The sequence below is a fragment of the Protopterus annectens genome, chromosome 5.part0 (genome assembly GCF_019279795.1).
Source record: "Protopterus annectens isolate FY-2018-M chromosome 5.part0, PAN1.0, whole genome shotgun sequence".
Lineage (NCBI taxonomy): Eukaryota > Metazoa > Chordata > Ceratodontiformes > Protopteridae > Protopterus > Protopterus annectens.
Window position 1 is genome coordinate 1836866553 of NC_056735.1, and position 12383 is coordinate 1836878935.

Consider the following 12383-nt stretch of genomic DNA (forward strand, 5'->3'; position numbering starts at 1 on the left):
CATCTGTGCAGTGACAAAGACCTGTTTCAATGCTCCAGAGATCACCCCTGCATTACCAGGCTATAATTCATACCACACCTTTCAGCCACCAAACCCGGACTGAAACACTAAAGATGGAGGAGTGTCCATATTCATTAAGGATATCCACACCTCCAAGCTAGTTGCTCAGCATAATGCATCCAAGATTATCCAAGTTCAACTAACTCTGGGCAAAACCGCAATCCAGATTGTAGCTTGCTACAGACCCCCTGCCCACCATGCCCCAGGATTCCCACTCCTCTTTTCTTGATACACTGGAAAATATTAAGGTACAACCCAACAGCCTAATAATGGGTGATTTCAACTACCACACCATTATCTGGGAAAACTACTCGTGTACCAACTCTTTTGCTCAAAGTTTTCTGGAATTCATCAATTCCAATGTCTTGGATCAACTTCTCCACACCCCCACCAGGAGCAGCAATATCCTAGACCTGGTCATCACCAACATGGGTGACGTGTTCCACACCAGAGGTCAGCTCCTCGTTGGTCAGATCTGAACACAAGCTAATCACCCTAGACATCTACATCCCACTCCCATCCCATTAGGAAAACAACTATAGAAAATATCTCCAGAGCCAACGTCATGCTTCTTAAGACAGAAATGGCAAACTTCATGACACCCATGCAGATGGACAATAGAGGGAGGACTGCTGAATCCTACACAAATGCACTTTATAAGCACTTACACGAGTACATGGATCGTGGTATCCCCAACAGAACCAAGATGCTATCCTTCAAAAAAAGGAAGCCAATCTGGTGGTCTTCTGCCATAAACAAACTCTACAACAGGAGAAAGAAACTGTTGCAAAAAATAGTAAAATCCCACGACTAGAGGAACTAGTAAGAAGCTGAGATCCCTCATAAAATCCTCCAAAGCTAGTTATGAAAGCAAAATCATCACTGATTCTAAAGACAACCACAAAGCATTCTATAGCTATGTCAAGAATCTCAATGGCAACACTCAGATCTGCTCTGAGTTACAGCACAATGACACTAAATATACAGAACCAACTGATATTGCCAACATCCTGGCAGATAGGTTCAGTGCTAACTTTACCCCCCTCACCCCCTAAAGGGCCCATCTTTATACCAGAAGAATGCAAAGTCCCTGTAATCATGGCTGCACAGGTAAAAACCTCATTCTCCAAAGCCAAGAACACAGCATCCATGGGACCTGACAAAATCCCAGGCTGCCTTCTACATGAACTACAGAATGAACTGGCACCCCACCTAAGTACCATGTTCAAGTCATAGCCTCACCTCAGGCTTTGTGCCCATTGAATGGTGCACCACAACGGTTATCCCACTCCACAAAGTTGGGGGCCACAACAGACCCTGGGAACTACCGCCCCATTAGCCTGACGAGCCTGGTCTGCACGGCCATGGAACGTATCATCATGGAACTCATAAACAAAGACATTGGAGATCTCCAAACTCTGGACTCCACACAGTTCGGGTTTGTAAAAGACAGATCATGTCACCTAAACCTGATAGACTTCTTTGAAGCAGTCACCAAAGCCATAGATGAGGGTAAGGTGGTTCACACAGCCTATCTAGATCTCGCCAAGGCATTCAGCACCACCCCCTACTCTGGAATTATAGATAAACTGACTAAACTAGGTATAAATCCCTATGTCACAAGATGGGTTGCCAATTGGCTTACTGACTGTGAAAGTAGCAGACTCCAAATCAGACTTCAGACCAGTGACAAGTGGAGTACCACAGGGTTCAGTCCTAGGTCTTCTCCTGTTTGGTATCTATTTCTCTGAAGTAGAGGCTAACATAGAAGGTCCTTGGATAACTAAATTCACAGATGACTGCAAATTAGGAGCCATAATCGAAACTCCTAATGATGTGGACATCCTACAAAAGGGCCTCACTGAGACAGATGCCTGATGTCAAAGCAATGGTATCAAGCTCAATGCCAAAAAGTGCATTGTCATCCCCTTTGGTAAAAACTCTGTACCTATGAACTACCACATAGGCGGTAGTCTACTTAACACTGAAAGTGTGATAAGAGACATTAGGACACAGGTGGACAGTAGTCTCTCCTTTGATAATCACATCGCCACAGTGATCAGGAAATCCTTCTATGTGGCACACCTCATCACACAAAAGGTTTCTCATCCAGAAAAAAAGAGGTCATTTTTCCCCTCTACTTATCACTCATTAGACCCATTATAGAGCACAAAGACCCTTTTGGTATGTACCTCACAAGACAGCTACAACAACTGGAAAGGCCACAGAAATACCTCACGAAGAGGATTACTGGCCTCAAACAGATGCCCAACACAGACCGACTCAAAAAACTCCAGCTTTACTCCGTCGTATATCGCCTACTCAGAAGCGATCTCTGCCTAACATACAAAGCTATTTCAAACCCAGAGTTGTTGGACATGCTCCACTTAAAGAAATCCCAATCCATCCGAGCTACACGCTCTAGTGACCTAAACCTTGTCACCACAATAAACAGAACATGCTGGAGGGATAGATTCCTGTCCCAGAGACTTCCCATACTCTGGAACAGACTACCTACCTATGTCAAACAGAGCTCCTCATTAGCACTCTTCAAGAAAAATCTTGATGATTGGATGGGTAATAGGAAATTCACCCTGGGGATCACTTCTGTGGTTCAGCTTGACAGGGGCACAGAAAAATAATTTTCTTAGTTGGTGAAAGCCAGGGTACCTTTTTGGCTAGGCTTGTATAAGCCCTAGGGCCAATAGCTAGTACCTACCTATGAACCTATGAACCTAATACAAATTGTTTAGGGCATATTAAAGCAAAAACAAACATTAGCCCCTTCAACTCTGGAGAATGACCACTTGTGCACCCCCACCAAAAAAATGAAGAACTTTAGTATTTTAGTATATTTATTATAGTATCAGGGCAAAGAGACTGTTATATTTTTTTTTCTAAAAACATAAGACAGTTGCCTGGAATGGCTCAAAACATCTTTTCAGGAAAAAAAAAATATGATCATGTTTTTTTCCACATCTAATTAAAAGGAATATGCTTTAAAATGCACTTTCCATATAGTTTATCTTTCTAGTTGAATGGCATGACGTTTAAAGTTACTATCGGTGATGCTTTATCTGCAAAAAATGACAGCTGACGTTATTTTGATGTCAGCTTGCAGATTAACCTTGAGCGCTGAATGCAACAACATGCTGGTATGACTAACTGTTACAGCTGCAGTCATGGACAGGAATAATGTGTTATGTGTCTTGAAACTTGTCATCTGGTTGAATACTGACATTTATCTAGACGGACACTTATGGAGAGGGCTGTGTCTTATGAATGGCATGTAAAATATGTTTTTTTGTATGTTGATATATGTTGGATGACACTATTTACCAACTGAAGTAGGAAGAACATGTGACATGATTCTTAAATAACATGAGATGAATGTTAAATTAAGTATATGGGTAACTCATTTCACAAGCTTTGGGGTTGATAATGCTTCTTGCACTGAATATAAACATATGTAAAATAGTCATTATACTTAATTTACATGTTTAAACATTCCTCTTAACTTCATGGTTGTATACTATTTTATTTTTTTGTCTGTCCCACAAGATATGGTATAGCTAGGAAGAGTCAAACCATCTTAACTGCACTATTACATACTGGTGTTGGAATTATTTGTTATACTGGGATAAAAGAACTGTATAATCACCACACACAAATAAAATGTAGTGCACTGTTTAAATTTTTAAATATTCTTCCTGACCTCATGGTTAGATGATAATGCATTAGATATTTGTCTATTTTTTTTTATTTTGCATCTAATCAAAGACACATGCAGCTTTATATATTTCCTCTTTGGCTTATTTTTGAAGCACTTTGCCATCTTAAGTTTTAGACAGCACTTCGTATTCATTTCTTGGAATGTTAATGGTCTACAATCTGCTAGAAAGGTGAAATTATTCTGGCATTGATCGTGTGCATTACCAGCTGTAATAGTATGCATTCAGGGATCTGACATGGTTTCAGATCAAGAGAGGAGTGTTAACAAAAGCTGGGGTCATTCTATGGTTACAATGCAATGAAAATGATAGCAAAGGAGAAGCTATGAATGTTAAAAGACCAGCTGAATTTACAACAATTAAGAAGATAGCTGCTGAACAGGACAGACTTTGTGTGTTTGTGTTTGGGTGCTCAGGGGACAGGGATGCAGGGGGGCTTGCTGCCCTGTACAATATATATATATATATATATATATATATATATATACATATATGTGTATGTGTGTGTGTGTGTGTGTGTGTGTGTGTTGTACAATATATATATATAAATATACATATATGTGTATGTGTGTGTGTGTTTTGTGGCTTTGGAAGTATCACTATTTTGACCATTATCCTCCTAAAGTTTGAAATTATTTAGATTTGAATAATTGTTTATCTGTTAATGAGGCACAATTCTTCATAGTGGATGTCTTTATAAGATTCTATTTTTATTGGAATTTAGGAGCCATAATATAATAATTATTGGTAATTGAAACATAAAACTAAAGAAAGATAAGAATTCATCAGCTAGACCTTTATCAGAGAATTAATGGAAAATTGCGCCCTATGTCCTGTACCATGGCAAATGCTGAGTTACTTTTTTCTATGGTTCGGGGATCTGCTTCCTTAATTTTAATCATATGACAGCTCATGTTATTGAAAGTACTACCTCTCCAAGAAGATTTTATGTCATTCATGTGCTCCTACAGATATTAAACAACTAGGAGGTATAAATTAGTCAGCAGTTAAGAACCTCACTTTTAGTGTTAGACCAAGAAACATTTACTAAAATAACCTAACAGAGATTTTCTGGTTTGGGGGGGGGTGGTATGTGGTTGAGTTTCTGTGTTAATGTTTACTCTGCCTGGAGTAGCTGGACCACATTTTGGTAAATGTCTGAAAAGAGTTGCAGAACCATTTAATTTATCTAATTAATAAATGTCAGACAAACCAACAAATAAAGTCAAATATCTATATTTGATTTAATTCCTATTAGACTATAGGATCCATTATATAACAATTGTTAAGAACATAACCTAATACCAGACACCAAGAAAGGCAGAAATAATTTATCTAGACCTTCATTAAATACAAATGCTGGTCTTAGAAAATTAATGAAAAAATGATGTCTTTAAAATGAAACAGAACTTTAGGTTCTTTGGTTAGACAACTATTTCTCTTTAGTTTATGTAAGTGTTTGATAATTAAAAAGTTTATTTTATAGTTTTGTACTGACAGCACAGTTGTAGTAAGAATGTAAGCCTGCTTCTGGGTTATTGAAAAAAAAAAACTAAATATATAAATATATATATATATATATATATATATACACATACACAGACACAGACGCATAGACACACAAATATGTGTGTATATATATATATATATATATATATATATATATATATATATATATATATATGGATCTACATGGGCAGCAGAGACCGTGGAGAAGGTAGAACCGCCGGCGCTGAGCAGAAAGACCGGGGAAAGGATGTGTAATCATTGGTAACTGACTGGAGCCGTTAGGTAAAAGTAGAGTAAAGATGTTGTGTAGGTGTAGGGGTAGAGGGGTGTGGGAAAAGTATAAGTGTTGGGTTAGGGAGGTGGGGAGGTGAGTAAGCCGAGAGGAGGTAGGAGTGTGTGGCGGTGTGTAGGAGGGAGAGGAAAGTGGGTGGGATAAGTGAGTTAGGAGAGGGGGTTAGGGGTAGGTGTGGGTTAGAAGAGTTTTTTTTGGGTTATTTTAGGTTAAGTGAGAGTTAGGTTAGGGAAGGGGTTAGTAGGTAGTGGTTGCGATAGTGGCGGTTAGGGTTTTTAGGGGGGTAGCGGTGGTTGTGGTTAAGTGTGTGTTAGTGTTGGTTTGTTGGTTTGTAATTTTGGTGTGTGTGTGTGTGTGTGTGGGGTTTTGGATATTTTTGATTTGTTTTTTTGTTGTTATGATGTGTGTGTATGTGGTGGTGTCGTGTTTGAACTGTCGCGATGTGTGGTGTCGGTGGAGTAGTTGTTCGTGTTATGAAGTTTCGATCTAGTCAGGTAGATCTATATATATATATATATATATATATATACGTGTTTGTGCATATATATATATATATATATATATATATATATATATATATATATATATATATATATATATCACTGCATGCATTTTATTGAGTGCTGAAACATCTGCATTTTTTGTCAGTAGTACAGCTGGTCAAATTATGTAATGGTAGAAGTTCTTTATATCAAGTGTTACATAATTTTTAAGTTGAGGAACCAAACTCATTCCTGATAAAGGAAATCAGAAAAAAAGTTAATTAGCAACATCTCTATTTCACTTCCGGTCCGGGGGTGTGGTAAAAAGTTGTTTTTTTGTTTTTCTTTTTCATAATTGCAAATGTAACCTATTCATTTACATTTGCAGTTATTTTTTCTTTAATTTTAGTTGCAATTATTGGTAATTGCCTATGGTTTTCTTCAGTTATTTGTGTTCCAATCAAACTCTCCAGTGACTGTCTATATATATATATATATATATATATATATATATATATATATATATATATATATATATATATATATATATATATATATATATATATATATGAATTCACTTCATAATCTCGAAATACTGAAATCTCGAATTTCAGTTTTTCGAGACCATGAAATCGAATCCACACAACACCAAAACAGCAAAATCGCAAAGCCCAAAACCACGAAATTCAAAACACTTAAACACAGCACACACCAGACCACACATATACCACAACACCCACATCACAACATAAATAAACAAAACAACACACATCCACAAACCTACAACACAAATAAGCAGGGGGGCAAGCCCCCCTTCACCTCCCCCTGTGGGGGACTGTGCCCCCACACACACCCTACTTATATATACTAACTCTGAGATTGTACAAACAATAAACGAAAGCAAACACACATGCACACATCCTACACCATCACACACACATCACACATATCAGCACACTCACATACACTCAAAACACCCACCCAAAACCCTTACAAAACACTCACTTACCTGACATAACACCTAAATCCACAGACGGCACCGCACACCATCCAAATACAATCCCAGACATTATGTAGCATAAAGCCATAACCGCGAATTCGAGATATTCAAATTCACAATTATGCACTTTCGCTATTTTCAAACTTCGACTTTATAGTTTCAAGATACTGAAATTCGACATTTCATTATTTCGAGATTATAAAGTGTTTATATATATATATATATATATATATATATATATATATATATATATATATATATATATGTGTGTGTGTGTGTGTGTGTGTGTGTGTGTGTGTGTGTGTGTGAGTGTGTTGGAATGAGTTGCACACAGAGAACTCAAACCTTGCTTGAATTGAAAACCAAAATGTCATATTATTATCAAATGTCTGTGTATAGATTCTGGACTTGTGGTACCGGCAAAGCATGTCCAATAAAACAATAATAAAATATGTCAACTATCAGGAGCTCTTTTCCTGAATCTGTGAAATGCATTTGACATTTTAAGTCACAATTTGCTTCTATCTGGAGTGAATTTGATTTGAAAACTAACTCTTCAATAGGTCCTAGTTGATTACATGGAAACTCAGATGATCCTTTTTTCTGAATAAACAGATAAATAAATGAATAAATATATGTTGACAGTGCCCTAAGGCTTCATTTTGGACCTATACTATCTCTATAGCTAGTCTACCTCAGTTCAGAAAGTGGGTGGCTCTGCAGTCCTGGCATACAGAAAATTAGGCAGATATCTGTCTGACTCTGGATTACTGCTAAATATTAACAAGATCAAAGCTTGTGGTCTTCTTTGACATGATGTATACTATTAACCCACATTATCCTAAAATGCATGCATGCACTGGATGATGCAGCTATTGAATATATTGTGTTATTTTTTTTATACATTGCAGTTTATATTGACCAAAATTTTAATTTAGCGAACCCTGGAAGGCACTAGCGCTTACTATAAAGAAAATCAGAAAAAAAAGTGCATTAGCAACATCTCTACCACCATACCTAACACATACAGCCCTAGGTCTTACAAAAATCCCAATTCAATGACCAACATAAGGGCAGTATAGAGTAGCACTGCTCCTTGTGCAGCAAACTGTAATTTTCCTTACAGAATGTACCACTGTCTGTGCCTAAATGGTCAAGCACTGAGTAGAGCTAGAGAGTAGAATAAATCCAACAGAACTCTTATTAGTCCACAAAACAATATATAAGGTGAGATGTCAACCCCTGCCTGCCATAGTGGAATGGTACATTCCTATTCTTGCTAACAGCTGGACAGTCTTGGATGAAATAAAAGCAAGTAGATTCACTTTACTGTACTGCAGCTCCTATTTGATGGAGTCACCCTAATAGCTTTTGGCAGTTGAAATCAGCTCCAGTTTGCAAATGTATATTGCAATAATTTTGAAAAAAAAATAGAAATGATACACACATGGTGTGATATGAAACTAACACTCATTCCTGTTTATTAACTATAGCAGTCCTAGTAGACCCAGCACTCTCCAAACCATTATTTCATTTCAGCTCAGTTTTCTATCCAAAACCCTCCCATTCATACTGTTTGTCTTCTTCGTCAGAACATATTTATTCATCCATTCTTTCTTCCCTATGACCTTTGCCTACATAAACTTTACCCGTGCCTAATTTCAACAAATGACACAATCTTAGACCTACCTCTATCTTCTCTGCAGTATCCTAACCCAATGCACGTATTACTATGCAATGCATTAATTAGGTTTCTTATGTTTTACCGTATACAGAGTACCATATTTACTGTACATACTATCTGACATTTACAGTAATTTTCAAGCCAAAAGGGGTATCTTATGTTGCTTAGTACTTAAAACACATTATATGTAGTATGCACATTTCTGAATTTGCAGTGTTAGCTATTAGGTAACTATACTTTTGGATATTAACTTTCATTAATGAAGTACTTTTGTACTACTACTACTGCATGACTTTAGACTGTTATTGATTTTAGCTATTTATTTCTGAATTATTTCATTGTATTTTTTGAAATGTTTAAACTTTTCTTCCCGGTCCCCCAAAACTGGGCACTACACTCATTGGGACTGCTCTGGTTAACAAATAAACAATAAATAATCCTTCCAGCAGTATATTGTATGACAACACTGATATTACAACATCATGACATTATGTACAGTCTTAGATTCTAAAGCAATTTACACCTGAGACGTGTTATGTGAAAGTTATGTTTTTTAATTGCTTAACATCATAACAAGAAATACACAACTACTCATTAGCAATGAAAAGCCACAAGGTGCTTGCGTCAACAATTATTGCAAAACATAAGATCAATGTGTCAAAAACTGTCAAGATTGTAGACTGTAGAAGGAACAACTAGGAACAATACAATCAAGTAAGAAAATGCCACGTAAATGAAATACAGTTAGCTAGAATTAAACTACCAGGTTCAAAGCCACTACTGAGTTTGAAAAACAGACCCAAGGCCTGCAAAGCATCAGTTTACATAAGCAGGTTCTTTCCAATACCCTCTTGCTGGAAAGGTGGGTTGTCACCAGTGTCACTGACGCTGGAGAAAGAGAATTGTTACTCACACTATCCCAGCACTTTACTTGAGTTGCACTTAAAATCTGCCTTCCTTGATCCTTTAAGCATACCACCCTTCATGTTTACTGCCTCATGCTTCAGCATATGCTGTAGGAATATCACTTAAGAAATGCCACCAGACCTGACAAAGATAACTTTTGTAGTTGCATCCATTGTGAGTCTATGCATATTCTAACAATCACCCCTAACTGCAAAAAACACTGTGCCACATAACTTTTAGGGCACTATATAAAAATGTTGCACATTTTCAAGCACTGGCAATTCCAAAGGGATCATTCCCAGGTGCTGAATATAAATCAGATGCAATAAAGCAGTGCTAGCTTGCAGACAATGCACAATTCCAAAAATCATCTGAACATCACAGTATGCTTATAAGACATCAGTAAAAATAAAGGATCATTGCAAAAAAAACTGAACCAAAGAATGCTACCTTCTTTGGTAGCTATTACCTACAGATGAATTTGCTGAAGGCTGTGGAGGTAATAGGCTTCATTAATGTCTATAGCTGAACAATCGCTCTGACCAGGATGCAATTGATAGGCACTGAATAGCCTGAGTACTGGTGGCAGCTATTTGTGACCTCTTTGTACCATACATAAATTCATCCAGGCAGCATGGAAACCCTATTTCATTGGGCAACAATCCCTGCCTAACAGTGTAGTCCCTTTTGAGAATGATGGCCAGTGTCAGCTAGGAGGGGTAGCATTCAGTCATCTGCAAGGCCATAGCAGATGACCACATAATGCAGAGCACAGCTTCATTCCCTGATAGTTACATGATGTACATATATACCACAGGCTAATGTCTTAAGATACTGATTCATAATGAGAGACATTCTAAAAAGGCATGCCTGGGGTGAGTACATGTCAAAGTACAAACAGCAGCAACCAATAGCATACCTGACAGGTACACTATCACACACATAACCATAAAATACCTTAGAAGTGAGCACGAAACCGACAAGCAATGATACCACCAGTTTAATGAAAGTAAAACAACATATATTTTAAATACATATCAGATTTAGCGCTTTCATCCACTGCAATGTGGACTTCTTCAGAATAATTTAATTAATCAATTAGCTCCTTTATATACTTTCTGGTGCCAAATTAAAATTTCATTCCTTTAAAAAGACATGCACAATAAAAACATTTTTTGTGTGTGCCTATATCATGCATTTGATAAAAACTCAAAATGATCTAGATGAGTGAATATCCCAATAACATTAACTCTTGTTCTTACTATAATAATTAATTCTAAAAAAGCGTAAAAACATATAAGTATCATACTTTTAATGTTTTAACATACCAAATTATTTTATCTTTGTACTGAGCCATTATTCATGAAATAGAACACCATTGTATTTTTTCTATTTTTTCATCACGTCATACATTGTAAACTTCAAATGTTGTGAAGTAATTAGCAGTGCAAGAGTTTACATACTTACTATAATCATGTTTTTGCATAGTGTTTTTCAAGGAGAATGAAAAGTAGGCATGAGAGACATCATCTGCACAGCCATCATGGGACACAGGATAGGCAGTCACAAGTACAGAAAGGCTGAAGATAGAAGCCACAGAAATGCATGTACGTGTGCTATATACACACATGAAAATGTGATACATGAACTGAGGTGAAATACAGATACTGATAAGTGTGAGACAAGGCATGTTGACCATGCTGCATACTTGATTTATCTTCAGTAACAGAATCTGCTCAGACATACCTATGTTTGTTGCATGGTGCAGGTGCATAATAGCACTAATGTTTTAATCATTCATTGCACAGAAAATGTGATGTTTGCAGGTACAGTATGTGCATGTTCGTAGGTGCCTTCAATGTCAGTGCCACTTCCAGGTATTCTGTGGTGAGATCTCTAACCACCAAGAGAGACCAAAATCTCCTTGGAAGGATTTATTTCAGCCAGTTGTGGTCTGCCAAAGTTAAGATTCCTACCTAACTCATTTTTCTTTGCATGATACTATACACAGTCACCCATGGCAGTCAGATAGAGACAACAGGCTTGCATTATGCATCCTTGGCCACCATAAAATTCATCCACTTGACTGTATCATTCCACAGTTAGCTGTGTTCCTTGACATGACATGTAAGTGCTATTTCATGCTAGCACAATGCCACCTGCAGTAGCTCATTCTCCTCAGATGTGAAACTGTCAAGCCACAGTCCCTGTACAGGCATCACCTACAATGGGACATGTGGATAAGAACTAGTGCTGGAGTGCTGGGTTTTATATATAAGATACATATATATATATATATATATATATATATATATATATATATATATATATATATATATATATATGTGTGTGTATATATAAGGATGCAGCTGCCATTGGCACAATTGAAATATGGCATACCTGTAACTGTAAACCAGTGCAGATGCTCGTAGTATAATTAAATAGATACACATGGCTGCTTGATGCTTCAGAAAATATACCACACTATGCACATTCATTATAGCACACAAATATATACAGTTACAGTTATGTGAATAGCTATTGACATTTGTGAATGGTGGTAAGACAGGGTATTGTATATGAACCTAGTATACATTGGGCAGACGTTTTTCTCTCTGTATTAGAAAATATCTCTGCGTCATGAAACTCCATGATGCCAAACCACTAAATGAAACTTAATTTGATACATCTATTTGAATGGCAAGTTATACCTTCCATT